At 41.4% G+C, this 14,195-nt stretch overlaps 1 protein-coding gene across 2 annotated transcripts in view; it reads right to left on the bottom strand.

Moving 5' to 3' along the window:
* Positions 1-14,195, bottom strand: part of OCIAD1 (OCIA domain containing 1) — a 213,778-nt gene that overhangs the window by 988 nt on the left and 198,595 nt on the right. The gene's annotated exons all lie outside the window — the stretch shown is intronic.

Here is a 14,195-nt window from a genome sequence, read left to right on the forward strand (position 1 = left end):
CACACCATCATTTTATGATGCAACTGTATTATCTCCCAGGCAGTCCTGCTATTTTATATTGCAATATTTGTAAACTTGATAAAGTTTGGGGGAAAATAAATCTTGCCGCATTTGGTAGATCATCCTATAGAATTGACTTTGAGCAGTCACTAACTGTTCAGTCAGCATTAGCATCCTTATAGAATGTATTAAAGGACTGTGCTCTGCGTGTACTCAATGAATAGGGGCAACTGAAATAGTCAATTTCTGCTTTTTTTGGCAAACATTTACCTATGCTCGTTTTTGGTAGTAATTTCCAATTATAGATGTCCATGCCATGAAACAAATGACCTTTTAGAAAATTGTTTTGCATGGCCTTCGCCTAAGAATGATTAACATTAAACTCAGCAGATTAAAGCAGTCTTTGCGCAGACCACAGACAGACATTAGTGAAGCGCTCATCACTTATTAAAACACGTTTGCATTTTATGCAGTCACCTGTCAAAATGATTAAACTCTTCAGGTCCTAATAGCTGCCGTTATCGATCAGATGGAGGCCAAGAATGTAGTGTGATGTCACCACAGACATGCCAGTGATTTTTAGGTAACAATGGCCTGCCAAGTTTCCAGCAATGCTTCTTCCTCCGGCGGAAGGCAACAGAGTACAGAGCAAAGTCAACCACAAACTAAGCATGATGCCAGGAACCTCTTGGTTGTCTTTAGAGCAAGGGCAACCAAAAATAACAATCCCATGATTGCGTGGATAAAAAGTGCTAGAGTTCAGACAGTAAAATATTAGCAGCAAAGTAACACACAGTTAGGTTGACTTTGTAAACTGCAGTCTCCCACGTGTGAGGATTGCAGAAAGCATGAACAAGATGGTTGATACAGCACATCCTGCTTCCTATGATTACTTAATGTTTGTTATGTGACTGTACTAAAAAACCCTTAACTTTAAAGATTTTTTTTTATATTCAAGACATCTGAGGATCTAACAGCCCCGCGAAGAATGGGAGGCCTAAAGTGTGTCCTACATTTTCCTGGGGTCAAGGGATACAGATAATCCAGAGTCAACCTACTGGTAGTTTTTCGCCCGTTGTGCTGCTGCTTATCAAACTAATCTAAAAAGAATCAGTGTGCTTGTAAATGATTTCCAGCACAAACACACGAATATGCATATTGTATGCAGCAAATATTAAACTATAAGTAAATGACACTAGTTACTGCAATACGTAGGCTATATAATGAGTCCATATTCACAAACAATACGATTTTGCTCACTGTGCCCATCGGGAAAGCTAAAACAGAGTTAATTACAAGCTTGATAACGTAACAGCCTCACACCCTATGGAAAACCAACGCAGTCACAAACAACTGATTTCCACTGGAGATCGTGGTTTTTCTTGGCTTTCACAAACTGACTCTTAATTAAACAATGAAAACTGGCTAAGCTCAGAAATGCTTGAAGCTTCTCCTGTGATGTTCAATTAACAGTGATCCCGATTGCAGTGTGAATGTTATGTTTTTTTTTTAATTTCAGCAAGAGGTTACTAATTATTATATATATATATATATATATATATATATATAGAAAAAAACAAAGGTTGTAGGAACGTTATAATTAGGAAATATTTTTTTCTAAAAAACCATACAAATTCACTTAAAAAAAAACAAAGGTTACAGGGACGTTATAACTAGGCTCACTTTTTAAACATACAAAACCATTGAAATTCACTAGTTTAGAGTTACCTCAAGTAACTATAACTTGTGCCCTAAGGCAACTATAAGTCGCGCCCCACCAAAAAACTTTACTACAAATATTACAGTGATATTATCAATGATGTTATCAAACTTGTCATGAGTGCCGTAATTTGTAGGGTAATTAGAAGTGCATGGCGACAGTGCCAGTTGTAGTTACCTTAAGGCACAAGTTATAGTTACTTGAGTATCTTTTTTTAAATATTTGTCCTGGGGAGGTAGTGATCCCCAGGACTGTGGGAGGAACCCTATAAGCGCACAACCTTGCACCATGCACAGGCTTCACCTGTGAGCAGCAGAGGTTGCCTGCAAGACCTTGCCTGCAGCCAAACCCTGCAGCCAACCCTCCTAAACACCCAACCCCATGCTGTGCATAGCGCACTTGCCGTGCGCAGCAGAAGTTAACCACAGCCTCTCTGGGTGTCTGAATAGGTGTGAGATGGTGTATCTGGGGGAGAGAGTGGCTGCGAGAGTGTCTGTCTGGGTATGAGTGCATACATCAGTGTTTTAAAGGGTGTGTCAGTGTGTCTGTGAGTGGGTGGATGAGGCTGTCAGTGGGTCTGCAAGTGGGTGTGTAAGAGTCTGAGTGGGTCTATGAGTGGGTGCAAGAGGGTCTGTGAGAGGGTGCGTGAGTTCCTGAATGGGTCTGTGAGTGGGTGCGTAAGTGAGTGGATGTGTGAGTGGGAGAAAAAAGTGAGAGAGATAGTTTTTTATGCTTTGATGTATGATTTACTTAGAATGAGAGATTTCTCTACAATTTAAAATAAAAAACATATTTGTCATTTTTAAAAATAAAACTAATTTGTACTTTTAAAAAAGGGAAGCGAGCCTGGATGGACTCGAACCCTGACCTTCACACTGAGCTAAATATTTTTATAAAAAAAACAAAACAAAAAAACTCGTAGCCCTTTAGAGGCTGTCTGGGTCCGCGGGGAAAGGCTTAAGGCTTCCCTCATGGTGCCATTGCTTCAGCAAGCAGGGAGCTGCTTTGATAGCAGCTCCCTGCTTGCTGAAGCATTTCATCTCTGTCAGGGGACAGAGATGAAAGCTTCAGTTTTTGACAGCAGGACCTGTAAAAAACTGAAGTGTTTGCTGTGGCTGTGCAGAGCTGCAGCCAAGTCAAAGCAAACAGCTATGTCACAGGGTGGGCATCCCGGGACATAGTAGGAGCAGGCCCTGGGGGTGGTGGTCCCTAGGGCCATCAGAGGCTCCTCAAGGGGGGGGAGGGCGCGCAGCCCCCCCTCCAACTGTGCACACAGCGCCGGGGAGGTGGTGGTCCCCAGGACTTGGAGGTCCCAAAGGGACCCCCTTTCTTTTTTTAAATATTTGCCCTGGGGAGGTGGTGATCCCCAGGGCAGCGGGAGTGCACGGGCCCCCCCTGCATATTTAATCTAATCCCTGGGGAGGTGGTAGTCCCAAGGGCAGTGTAGGGGGGCCCCTGCAAATTAGTATCGTAATGCACTGGGGGCAACTGGTGGGGCATTTGTGCATGCCCCCCTTCCCCCCCACATTAAATCACAGCCCTGGAGAGGTGGTGGTCCCCAGGGCAGCGGGGGTATGTGGCCCAGCATATAAATTATAAACGCTGGGGAGGTGGTGGTCCCCCGGGCAGTGGGAGTGGGGGGCCAAGAGCCCCCGAGACTTGGCCACTCGGGGGCTTTACAGTAACAAAGCGCAGGAGACCTGAATGGAATTACACCAAAACTAAAAAAGCTTACTTTCTGGAACTTGCTGCCAAATTTGGTGTAATTCCATCAAGTAGTTTTTGCGCTATTGCTGTTCAAAATCCCTATGGAAACATTAACAAGGGAAAAGTGTTTTGGGACCTCCCCCAACCCAGACGGATCACCTCAAAACTTTCCAAGCAGCAGCTGACGGGACTGGCATTTGTTTTTGGAAAGTTTTGTGAAGATTTGTCAAGCGGCGCCAAAGATTTAGTCAAGTAAAAAAACTTTTTTTATATAGAAAGTGGGTACGAACTATTATGTGTATATTCATTTTTCATCCAAACAGGTCACGCACTATTGGAGAATTTCTGTATTCAAAGTTTATTCGCCATAAAACAGAAAAGAAAACGTTGACAAACGCATTTCGGCGCTCAGCCTTTATCAATGTCAAAGAGAGTGCGCAGCCTGTTTGGATGAAAAATTAATGTATTTTGAGTCTGTCCTCATGCATCGCAGTACCCGCTGTGTCAGTGGAGCAGCGGCTTTCTGGCGGAGTATTGGAAATGCAACATAGATAGATATATATATATATATATATATATATATATATATACACACACATACATACATATATATACACACATATACATACACACCTATAACCCACAGTTAAAAGTTAGTCATGTCTGAGCAAAAAGGAACAAGAACTGAGATTTGCTAGTTATGGTATGCAACACACAACAGGGCCATGTTTTACTCTTTCTTGATAAGCTGCCACTTTTTCCTGTGCAATTGACAAATTGTAGTATTAAGCATGGAAAGCGGCACAAGTTATGGTATGTCTTGTGCGTGCATATGATAGCTAGCTAATATAAGGGCTTTGTCAGGTTGTGTTCGCTGTACCATCAATAATATTCTTTTGCTGTGTTTTTGTCAGCAAATTTCTAGTTTTTTTTTTTCTGACGTACTGTACTAACCAGCCACATATTAATTCTGCTCTATGTACTGCATTTGTGACCAACCCCCGCTGTGTAGAGTCCATGAATTTGCACCCAACCCTCACAAAGTACCATTCCTGCTAAGCACAGTCTTTGGCCATGCACAGCAAGGGTCAGGCTGGGCCTTGGCTTTAGTGAGGGAGCCATAGCCCTAGCCCATACAACCTACAAGGCCTTCATTGAACCATGGCCTTCACAGTTTTATGGTTTAAAAAAAAAAAAACTTAAGAACTACGAGTTTCTAAAAAGTGATTTTTGGAATTTTCTAATTTTCTTAAAATCATGAATTTTAAGAAATGATGCTTGGTTGCATATTAAAAAAATGGCAGCAGCCTGTTTGAAATTCTATCAAATTGGATTTTTTCTGTGGCAAGTTTGATATGTTTTTCTGTTTTTTTCTGCCATTTTTAATGCCACTGAGTGCCTGCTAGCACTACCGTGGGGACACGACCCCTCTCATACTGCTTCTACTTTGCTGTGTTTTTTTTCCATAATGCTTGAATCAAAATTCTAACCACAATCGTGATTTGCAAGATGTAAGGAAAAATTGATTCCCTTCATCAGGCAATCACATTCGTAAACAAAATCAAAAGTAAGTGAAAACACAGTTTGAATTGACCAAGTTATACAAATGCTTTCGAGCCCACCCAGCACCCTTTTCAACTGCTAACATCTCAAAACGTATTCAGCAGACTTACACTAAATTGTGTTCAGCATGCTTTTTGAGTGAAATTCTGGTAAATTCATTCAGCGGTTTTTACTTTAGCTGCAAGGGAAATTTGCTATTGGAACAAAAATGGAGAATGACATCTTTTTTGACCTCCTGCCTAACTTTTTCGTCCATGCTTAGAACTGCATGACAATTGGCATATGGAGCTCCATAGCTAAGTGAGAGCCACATTTGGGGCAGCTCTTCATTGGGTCTAAAGTTATAGGTAAGTAAAAACTGCATTTTTAATGGACAGTGTAGCTGAAACATAAGTACACAGTGGCAATCGGTGATCTGTTACATTTCGATTTCTTTCTCACCAGGCTCTCCAGAACGGAAGAGGCACACTAGAGGGTTGAATGGTCATTAATATACAGTGCTTCCTGGTAGGCAGCAGGATGATCCCTCTACAAAAGAATGAGGACAGGGAACATTTTTACACCCTGTATTTCATTTGGACTGCAGACTTCCTTCCTCTGGCTTCATTTAAACACTACACATTACTTCAAGGTCAACCAGAAGATAATTTATTTTCATGCTCATTTTTGTCTCGAAAAGTTAAAACTGCTCAAATTTGGGATGAAAATAATGTGCGCTGCATTCAAAATATCTACAACAAAGTTTATTGAACAAACATGGGTCCGTCGAGCTCTGTAGATACTCCTGAAATGAAGACAAACTTCCAGCGGCACTACCGCAGAAACTCTGCTACTCTGGAGATGCAAGGGGGCCCGACCGGAGAACCTCGATCTCAGGGTGGGGCAGGCTGAGGAGCGGAGACGCCGAGCAATCGATAATATGATGGCAGCTGTGGCTTTGGGGGAAATAACAGCAGGGCAGGTGCAGAAAGGGAACTGGGTCTAAATAGGGTAATGGCCTCAAGAGAAGGGAGCTTTGGTGTTGGCGCAGGTGCTCCGCCAACGACAGCCATTTAAACTGTGTATGTGGCCCAGTGGCAGAAGGCAGAAATTAATCTTCTGAGCAGACTGGCAATGGTGGGTGGGCCGGAAGGCCCATCCTGGAAGCGAATAAGTGAGCAAACAAAGCAATACTTGTCTGCCGCCAGCCCAAATCCTCCACATCCAACAGATGGACAGGTAGGGATCAGGAATAACTAATTTTGACCACATTGGGGAATCTGATAAAAGCTATAACCCACGTGGCATCACCTTTTCTCCTCCCCTTCACGAACAGTATTGTTCGCACTAAAAAAGACAGATAGAGGAGAGCGGAGCAAGGCCACTGTGGTAAAGTGCCATAACAGAATCTGAATCAGGATCCTATAAGCAGGGCCGGCTTTAGGACTGGTGGCGCCCTGAGCGACAGTTTATTGTGGCGCCCCACACCCTGTGACCTCCTCCTCGGTTTCACTCACTACTACCGGGCAAATGTGCCCCTCATCTCTCCATCGCTCCCCTTTAACATAAATGTATATGATTTAAGGCACTTGTAAAAGCTGGATTTACTAATCCACTCAGCTATCCACATAAAATATAGGGGCATATTTAAGAGCCCCTAGCGCCATTCTAACGCCACATTAGTCTCATTTTTTTTTTTACACTAATGTGGCGCTAGAAGGCCAAAAACGCTGCGCCATATTTACAAAGAGGTGCAATGCATGCATTGTGCCACTTTGTAACCCTTTGCGCTACATTATGCCTACGCCAGGCATAATGTATGCAAAGGGGGCATCCCCCTGGTTAGGGGGGCCAAAAAATGACGCAAAGAAATCTGTCAGATTTCTTTGTGTCATTTTTCCCCCCGCACTTTTAACACCTGCTCAGAGCAGGCATTAAAAGGAGGCTTCCATTGGTTACAATGGGCCTCTTGGTGCTTTGCAAGATTAGCGTCAAAATGTTTGACACTAATCCTGCAAAGCGCCGGACTAGCGTAAAAAATTCTGATGCTAGTCCCCTAACTACCGCCATGGTGCACCGTATTTTAAATATGACGCACACATGCTGGCGTTAGGGGAGTGCTAAGGGGTGCAGGAAAAAATATGCCCCATAGCATATCAACCCTCTATGCTACTTTATGTTAAGTCAAAGCTGCCACTAGGAAAAACTCCCATCTCTCTCTCTCTATGGCAGGAACATTAATCACAAGAGGTATCTTGACATTTCAATTGTTTCTTGAAGGCTAAACGCACAAGGAACTTTTCAGCAGGTGCTTCTGAATTGCAAGTTTCGGATGTTATTGCTAAAAACAGTGCCTCCCCCTGAGGTCAGCGCCCGGTGGGGTCGCACTGCTCGCACCGCCCAAAAGCCAGCCCTGCCTATAAGCTGGCTGAATAGGTCCACGGCCTGCAGTTAGGTTGACATACTGTTCTCAGAAAAAGAACAGGCAACAAAGATTAACCCCCTGAATACTTTTTTTCATGCTCACAATTGTTTTGAAAAGAGCAATGTGCTCAATTGTATTGTATTATAATAGTATTTATATAGTGCTTACTACCCCTGACGAGGCCTCAAAGTGCTTTTCGGCGAGTAGCATGCTACTCCGGAACCCAAAAGGAATTAATGGTGGATTAGTATAGGGAAATATGAGAACAGTTTTAGTATTGTTATGAGTTAATGTGAGTTTGTTAGTTAGGTTGACTGGAGTAATGGAGGGGTGGAGGAGGGAAGAATCCAGATGTGTTAATTGGGAGTTTATGGTAATAGGATTTCAGCTTGGGATGAGTAAAGGGGGGGTGGAGGAGGAAAGAGTCTGTGGAAAGGGTTAGGGAGATCATAGTAGCAGGGTGAGATAAATGAGGGAGACTATAGTAGGGTTGTTTGAGAGATCATGGTAGTAAAGTGAGGTTTGGGTGAGTTAGATGTGGAAGCGGAGGGAAAAGCTTAGGCAGAGGTATTTAGGAGATAAAAGTAGTAGAATGGATTTGGGATGAGTCAGAGTAGGAATGGAGGATGGAATGATAGAGACATGACATATGGTGATGGTAGATAAGTGTGATATAAGATGAGAGCAGAGATTGATAAATATCTAGTATATAACAACTTATCTAGGAGTTATGCAATGACCTATGAATATGTTAACCCTAGAATAACATACATATATATGTGTATATATATATATATATATATATATATATATATATATATACATACACACACACACACATCTGCACACATATATGTACATACATATACATATTTAAACCATGAGTAAATATACATTAGCTAAACAGGGTTAAAGAGTGTGTGTGTAGTTTATTGTTATGACATAGTAGCGATACATATTTTCTAAAGAACTATATATAACTAGAATATACACAATCAGAAAAAAATATAGGCATATGCAGTCCATACTTGTTTCAATATGGTGGTTATGAAGGAAAGAGCCAACTCTTGAGTAGTTTTCTGAAGACAAGTTAGTTATCTGTGGCTCTTATAGTTGGGGGTAATGAATTCCATAGTTTGGCTGCTTGAACGGAGAAGGATGTACCACCTACAGTATTTTTCTTGTATGGCGGTGTTCTAAGGCGGGGTGCCAATCTTGAGCGGAGGATTCTTTGTTAAATGTATTTGGTTATTTTGTTTCTGATAAAAAGTGGTCCTGTTCCATGTATAGCTTTGTGGGTGATACAAAGCAGCTTGAGAGTGCATCTTCTGGCAACGGGTAACCAGTGTAGTGCTCTCAAGGCAGGGGAGATGTGGGCTTGTGGCTTTACATGTAATAGTAACCTAGCTGCGGAGTTTTGAATAAGTTGTCGTTCTTTCATAATAGATAGAGATGATCCATGTTAGAGGCCATTGGCATAATCCATTTTGGATAGTACAAGCAAGATAGTAGCTTGCACCTTGTGTGGAAATCCAAAGTGGGGGAAGATGGGTCGTAGAGTCTTCAAGGTGATGAAGCTTGTTTGTGCTAATTTGTCCTCTTGGGCATTGATAGTTAACTTGGAGTCCATGGTGATTCCAAGGTTTTTAACTTCCTTGGATAAATGAGAAGGTGGTCCAAGATCGTCAGGCCAGGCGCACAGTGCGTCATAACTTTTCCATTCACCACATGTGAGTATTTCTGTTTTGGAGGCATTTAGTTTGAGATGGCTCCAGGCCATCCACTGATCAACGGCTCTGAGGTAACTGAAGATTTCTGAGTTTTCAATGTTTTCTAATTTAAGTAGTAATTGTGTGTCATCTGCATTGGTGTAGCATGTGAGATGAAAATCATTGATCAGTTCTGGTAATGATATCATGTAGATGTTGAAAAGTGAAGGTGAGATGATTGATCCTTGGGGGACCCCTGCTTTTGTGAGGTAGGGTTTGGATGAAAATGGGGGAGAATAGATGATATTAGATCTTTTTTGAAGGTAGGATGTAATCCAGTCGAGAGCAGTCCCTTCTATGCCGGCTTCGTGGAGTCTTTGAATTATGGTTTCATGGTCAACCGTATCAAAGGCAGCCGAGAGGTCCAAGCGAAGTAGTGCAGCAACTCCACTGTGGTCGAGTGTGTTTTTAAGATCATCCCAGATTGGTATGAGTAGCGATTCAGTGCCTCTTCCTGGGCGGAATCCAGTTTGGAAGTCTGAAAGTATAGAATTGTCTTCAATGAATTGTGACATCTGGGCCAATGCTGCTCTATCAGTTTGCCCCAGAAAGGTCCATTTGTGATTGGTCTGTAGTTGTTGGGGTCTTGCGGGTCTAGGTTTGTTTTCTTTATTAACGGTCGTATGTATGCCTTTTTTCAGGTCTACAGGAAAGGTTCCTGTAGTTCAAGAGTTGTTGATGATTCTTCTTACAGGTGTGGCAGCATAAGTAGATAAAAGTATGTTCTTGAAGATGTGTGGTGGACAAGGGTCAGAAGGGCAACCGGAAGGTCTGCTTGCTTTGACCAAATCCATAAATTCACCTTGGGATATTTGTTTGAAGGACTGTAGAGGCTGGGTTGGTTTATTCCTAGAGGGTATTTTAAGAAAAGGGTTGGTACTGATGGTTTTCTTCTGTTTTAAATAGGAGTCCAGTGTGTCTGCCTTGGTTGTGTAATGAGTTGCCAGTTTGTTTGTGAAATCATGAGTAGGGGGATGACTTCCTTCCATACATGTGGGTTTTTGAAATTCATTAGGAATTTTATAGAATTTTTTGGTTGCAGATTTAGCATTTAGAATTCTTCAGAGTAGTATCTTTTTTAAAATTTTATTTTTTTTAGCTTTTTTGATTGATGATTCGTATATTCTGTTAAGTTTGTGTAGCTGCAGTTTGTCTTGACTGTTGTTTGTTTTGAGCCAGGTCCACTGCAACTTTCTGATTTGTTCCTTTATCTTTTTAAATTCTGTGTTTCAGCAAGGTGTTGGTTTTCTTTTGTCGTGTTTACTTTTTCTGAGTGGTATTAGAATATCAAAAGCTTCCTTTAGCCACTCAAAGTTTTGGCACAGATTTAATTGTATCTAGATCTGTGTTGGCTGTTAGTTGTGTTTCTAAGTCATCAAAATTGAGTTTGCTCCAAGGTCGATAGGTGCAATTACAGAACAGAATTTGAGTTACAATCACATAAATTACCTTTATAAAACATGGGTCCGTGACGCTCTGTGGCACAATTTACGAGTAGCACTTCCGGCAATGAAAACAAGTTTTCAACAGCATTAAAGAAGAAACCTTAATTATCTAGTGAGTCAAGGGCACGCAACCAGGGACCCTCAAACTCATGATGGAGGTTGAGAAGTGGGAACACCGTGCAGCCGAAAATAAGATGGCGGCCTTGGCTCTGCGGTGAGGCTGCAGTATCTAGTAGTAGTTCTGTAACATAAACTTAGGATATTGATGACAACTGGAGCGCAGGAGGTCGACCACACATCTCCAGGAGGTCATCGCCCTATGTCGGGGTCAGCGGGCGCCACTAATCAAAGAAAATTGCATGTCTGTTTCTCATGTACCACAAAAAGGAAGAATCACAGCAATATAGACCCATACATGTCAACTAAAGAATTGGACCTACACTCAAAAGAGCATTTTCAAGGTTCTTTAGTGAATTTCAAAAAGGACTCTGTAAGGGCGCTGTCTGACAGACTCTGCAGACTTTGCACTGAAATTGGGGACGACGTATTAGAACTTAAAGGCAGCATGTTCAATCTGGACAAGCGAATCATAAAGACAAAAGTTTCACTTTAATTTATGACAGACACAAAGCAGATGATGACCACCTCCAATGATGCACTAGAAAAACAAATGAAACAGCTGGTAGACAAATGCAAGGACTAAATAATATTACCAGAAGGGCCTATATAAGAATTAAGAACTTTTCTAGGAAATCCTCCAAGCTGATGATGGGGAGAAAAGCTATGGACGCTAACACCAGACCCAGAGACATAGTTGCAAAGTTAACATCTTACCAACTGAAAGAAGGGATTCTCAGAGCTGGATGAATTCGACTGACAATCCAATGTGGGAAAAGTAGGGTGCCGATTTTCCAGCATCCGGCTTTAACCACACGACACAAGAGTGCAGCATGTCGCACAGTGGTGGAGATGCTGACCTCTAAGCACATATGGTATATCCAATGCTCTTCGCAGGAGGTATTCATTTTAGAGGGAAGAAGAAAGAGGCTCTGTCCAAACCAGCAGAAGAAGCTAAAGAGATGTTAAATATTCAAGAAGAGAAGGAACAATGCAGGAACCAGAATAAAAGAAAAACTTGAGGGAGCTCAGCAGAGGAACGATGCACTAGCTGAGACAGAGGAGAAAGTGACTTGTTCAGTGGACAACTAATCTACAGCTACCAAAGATTGCAATCTTTGTAGGCTTTCAAAATATCTCAAATAACAGTATAATGGAGATTTAAAATCACCTCGGTCACTTTTTAAGGAAGCAATTTGTTGCAAAATGAAATTAATGGAGAATCGTGGCTTAAAATGCAAGGCAGAGGCATACAATTAGGATTATTGCCAAGGTAGCAGAGCAGGTAAGGTAATTGTTGTATATAACTAACAACATTGCAGAACTGCTCACCAGTTTACCTTTGTGAGTAGGTACCCAGAGCTGGGAGATCAGGGTAAGTAATGGTGGGGTTTACCTTACCCAAAGAGATCTAAAGGAACACTCTTTCGTACGGGAAATGACAATATCCTTTATAGCAATGTTTTTTCTTAGGTTGAGGTTCACATTAAGGGTTGCAAGGAGGAATGGTAGGGGAGGGAGAAAACATACAAACATACCAATCTAGAAGGTATATTACAAGAGCAGTCAGTGAGACTTCTACTTATAAATGTGAGGGGGGCTCAACTGTCTTAATAAAAGACACAGCTTTTGTAAGATATGGCAGAATCTAAACACACTTTTATTTTCATATAGAAAACATGCCTATTGGAAAAGGGCCAGTGCAGACTAAGACAGAGAGATTATCTGACCCAGATACATGTGTCTACTATAAGCAAGTCAGCAGGGGTGGCAATATAGGTCATTTGCAACATCTGTACAACGTACTCATACGCAAAACTATAAAGCAGGAAAATATGCCCTGGCTCAATGAAACTGCCAGGGCATTTTAGTAACAAGTTCTGAAGATCTTTATTGTAACCAACCTCAACCCCAGAAGCTTCAGGACAACTGTCCACAATAGAACATTTGCACTGAAATCCTCCCAAAATTTCTAAATTTTTTAATGTAAATAATTATGACATGAAAAGCATTAGTGACATCACCACAACATCTCCCTTCTTCCTAATGAACACAAATCAATGTATACACTATATACAGAACACAATATAACTCCCAACTAAATAATAACATTTTGCATCACTTATGCTATACATGCGACCATATTACATCCTACAATATCAAACTAAAAACAATGAAAAAAATAAAAAGATCGGACACATATCATCCTACAAATAAGCATACAGTAGAGACTAAATCATCCTGGATTGTACATCCCAGAAATACAATGGCTTCTCAATGGACCTTTCACTCTTGTGTTGAACACCATCACAATTTTTCCCATCATCATGAGGTTGTAACGTATTACCTTGGTCAAGGGAAATATTCTGATTACTGGGAAAACTGAACTGCTTAGAATGCTCTGCGGGCATACTGGAATTGCCGGAATCCACATCATCAACTCTAACTTTCCTTTCCATGTTCCACAATTAATTCCCTTAGTTACGTACAGCACTTCCAGACACAACTTCCACTTGCACAGGTGCTCTGAATTTTGATAAACTCTTCATAACATGAGTTGGATCTTTAACTCATACCCAATCCCCTACCTTTATTTTGAGTACATGATTTTTTACTTTGTGTCTATCATCATACCAGCTTTTCATCTTATTCTGGGATGCCTCAAATTTAGGTCATACAATACTATCAACATGTTTCTCATGAATAGTTTTAGACTGAAACCTATGAAGCCATGCTGTACTCATTTGGAAACAAGAGCATGTCCTCTCATGACATGAAACAGACTCACCCTGGTGGTGCCGTTCAGCCATAACCGATGAGACCGGAACATGCTCTCCACTGCTTCTTGCACATCAGTCTTATTCTGAATGGACCACGGCACACAATCCAATTAAAGTATGGTTAATTTTTTCCAGTCCTCCTATGACTGATGGCATTTTTCTCCAAGAACTCCCTCATCCATCTGGAAACACATTGGGAACCATTGACCAATACAATTTCTTTGGGGCACCCCTCTCTTAAAAACACTTTCTTCATAAATTAATACCTCCATCTGTGTTAGGTTCTTCCATGAACTCCAACTCCAGCTCCCAACAGTTGCTATAATATTCTGTGAAAACCATAGCAAATCTCAGTCTCCGAGGTATAGAATTAAATGGCCCAATAAAGTCAATCACTATTTCAAACCATGGGCCCTCAGGTACCGCAATTTATTGTAGAGGTTTTCAAAACCTCGATGCTACTGGAACAAATGACACATCCTTTGACCATTTCAATTATATCCTGGTCCATGCACCAATAATGTGCTCTGACTTTCTCTTAATGACGGTTTGTCCTAAATGCACTTCATGGGCACAAAGCATTATCTTTGCTTCCAAGGCTGAGGAAGGTACAAAAGTTTCTCCTCGCATCAACATGCATCACTCTCCAGAGTTAATTCTTCTGCTACTTTAAACAAGTATTTGCAATGC

Source organism: Pleurodeles waltl, chromosome 1_2 (assembly GCF_031143425.1).
Source record: "Pleurodeles waltl isolate 20211129_DDA chromosome 1_2, aPleWal1.hap1.20221129, whole genome shotgun sequence".
NCBI classification, from domain to species: domain Eukaryota; kingdom Metazoa; phylum Chordata; class Amphibia; order Caudata; family Salamandridae; genus Pleurodeles; species Pleurodeles waltl.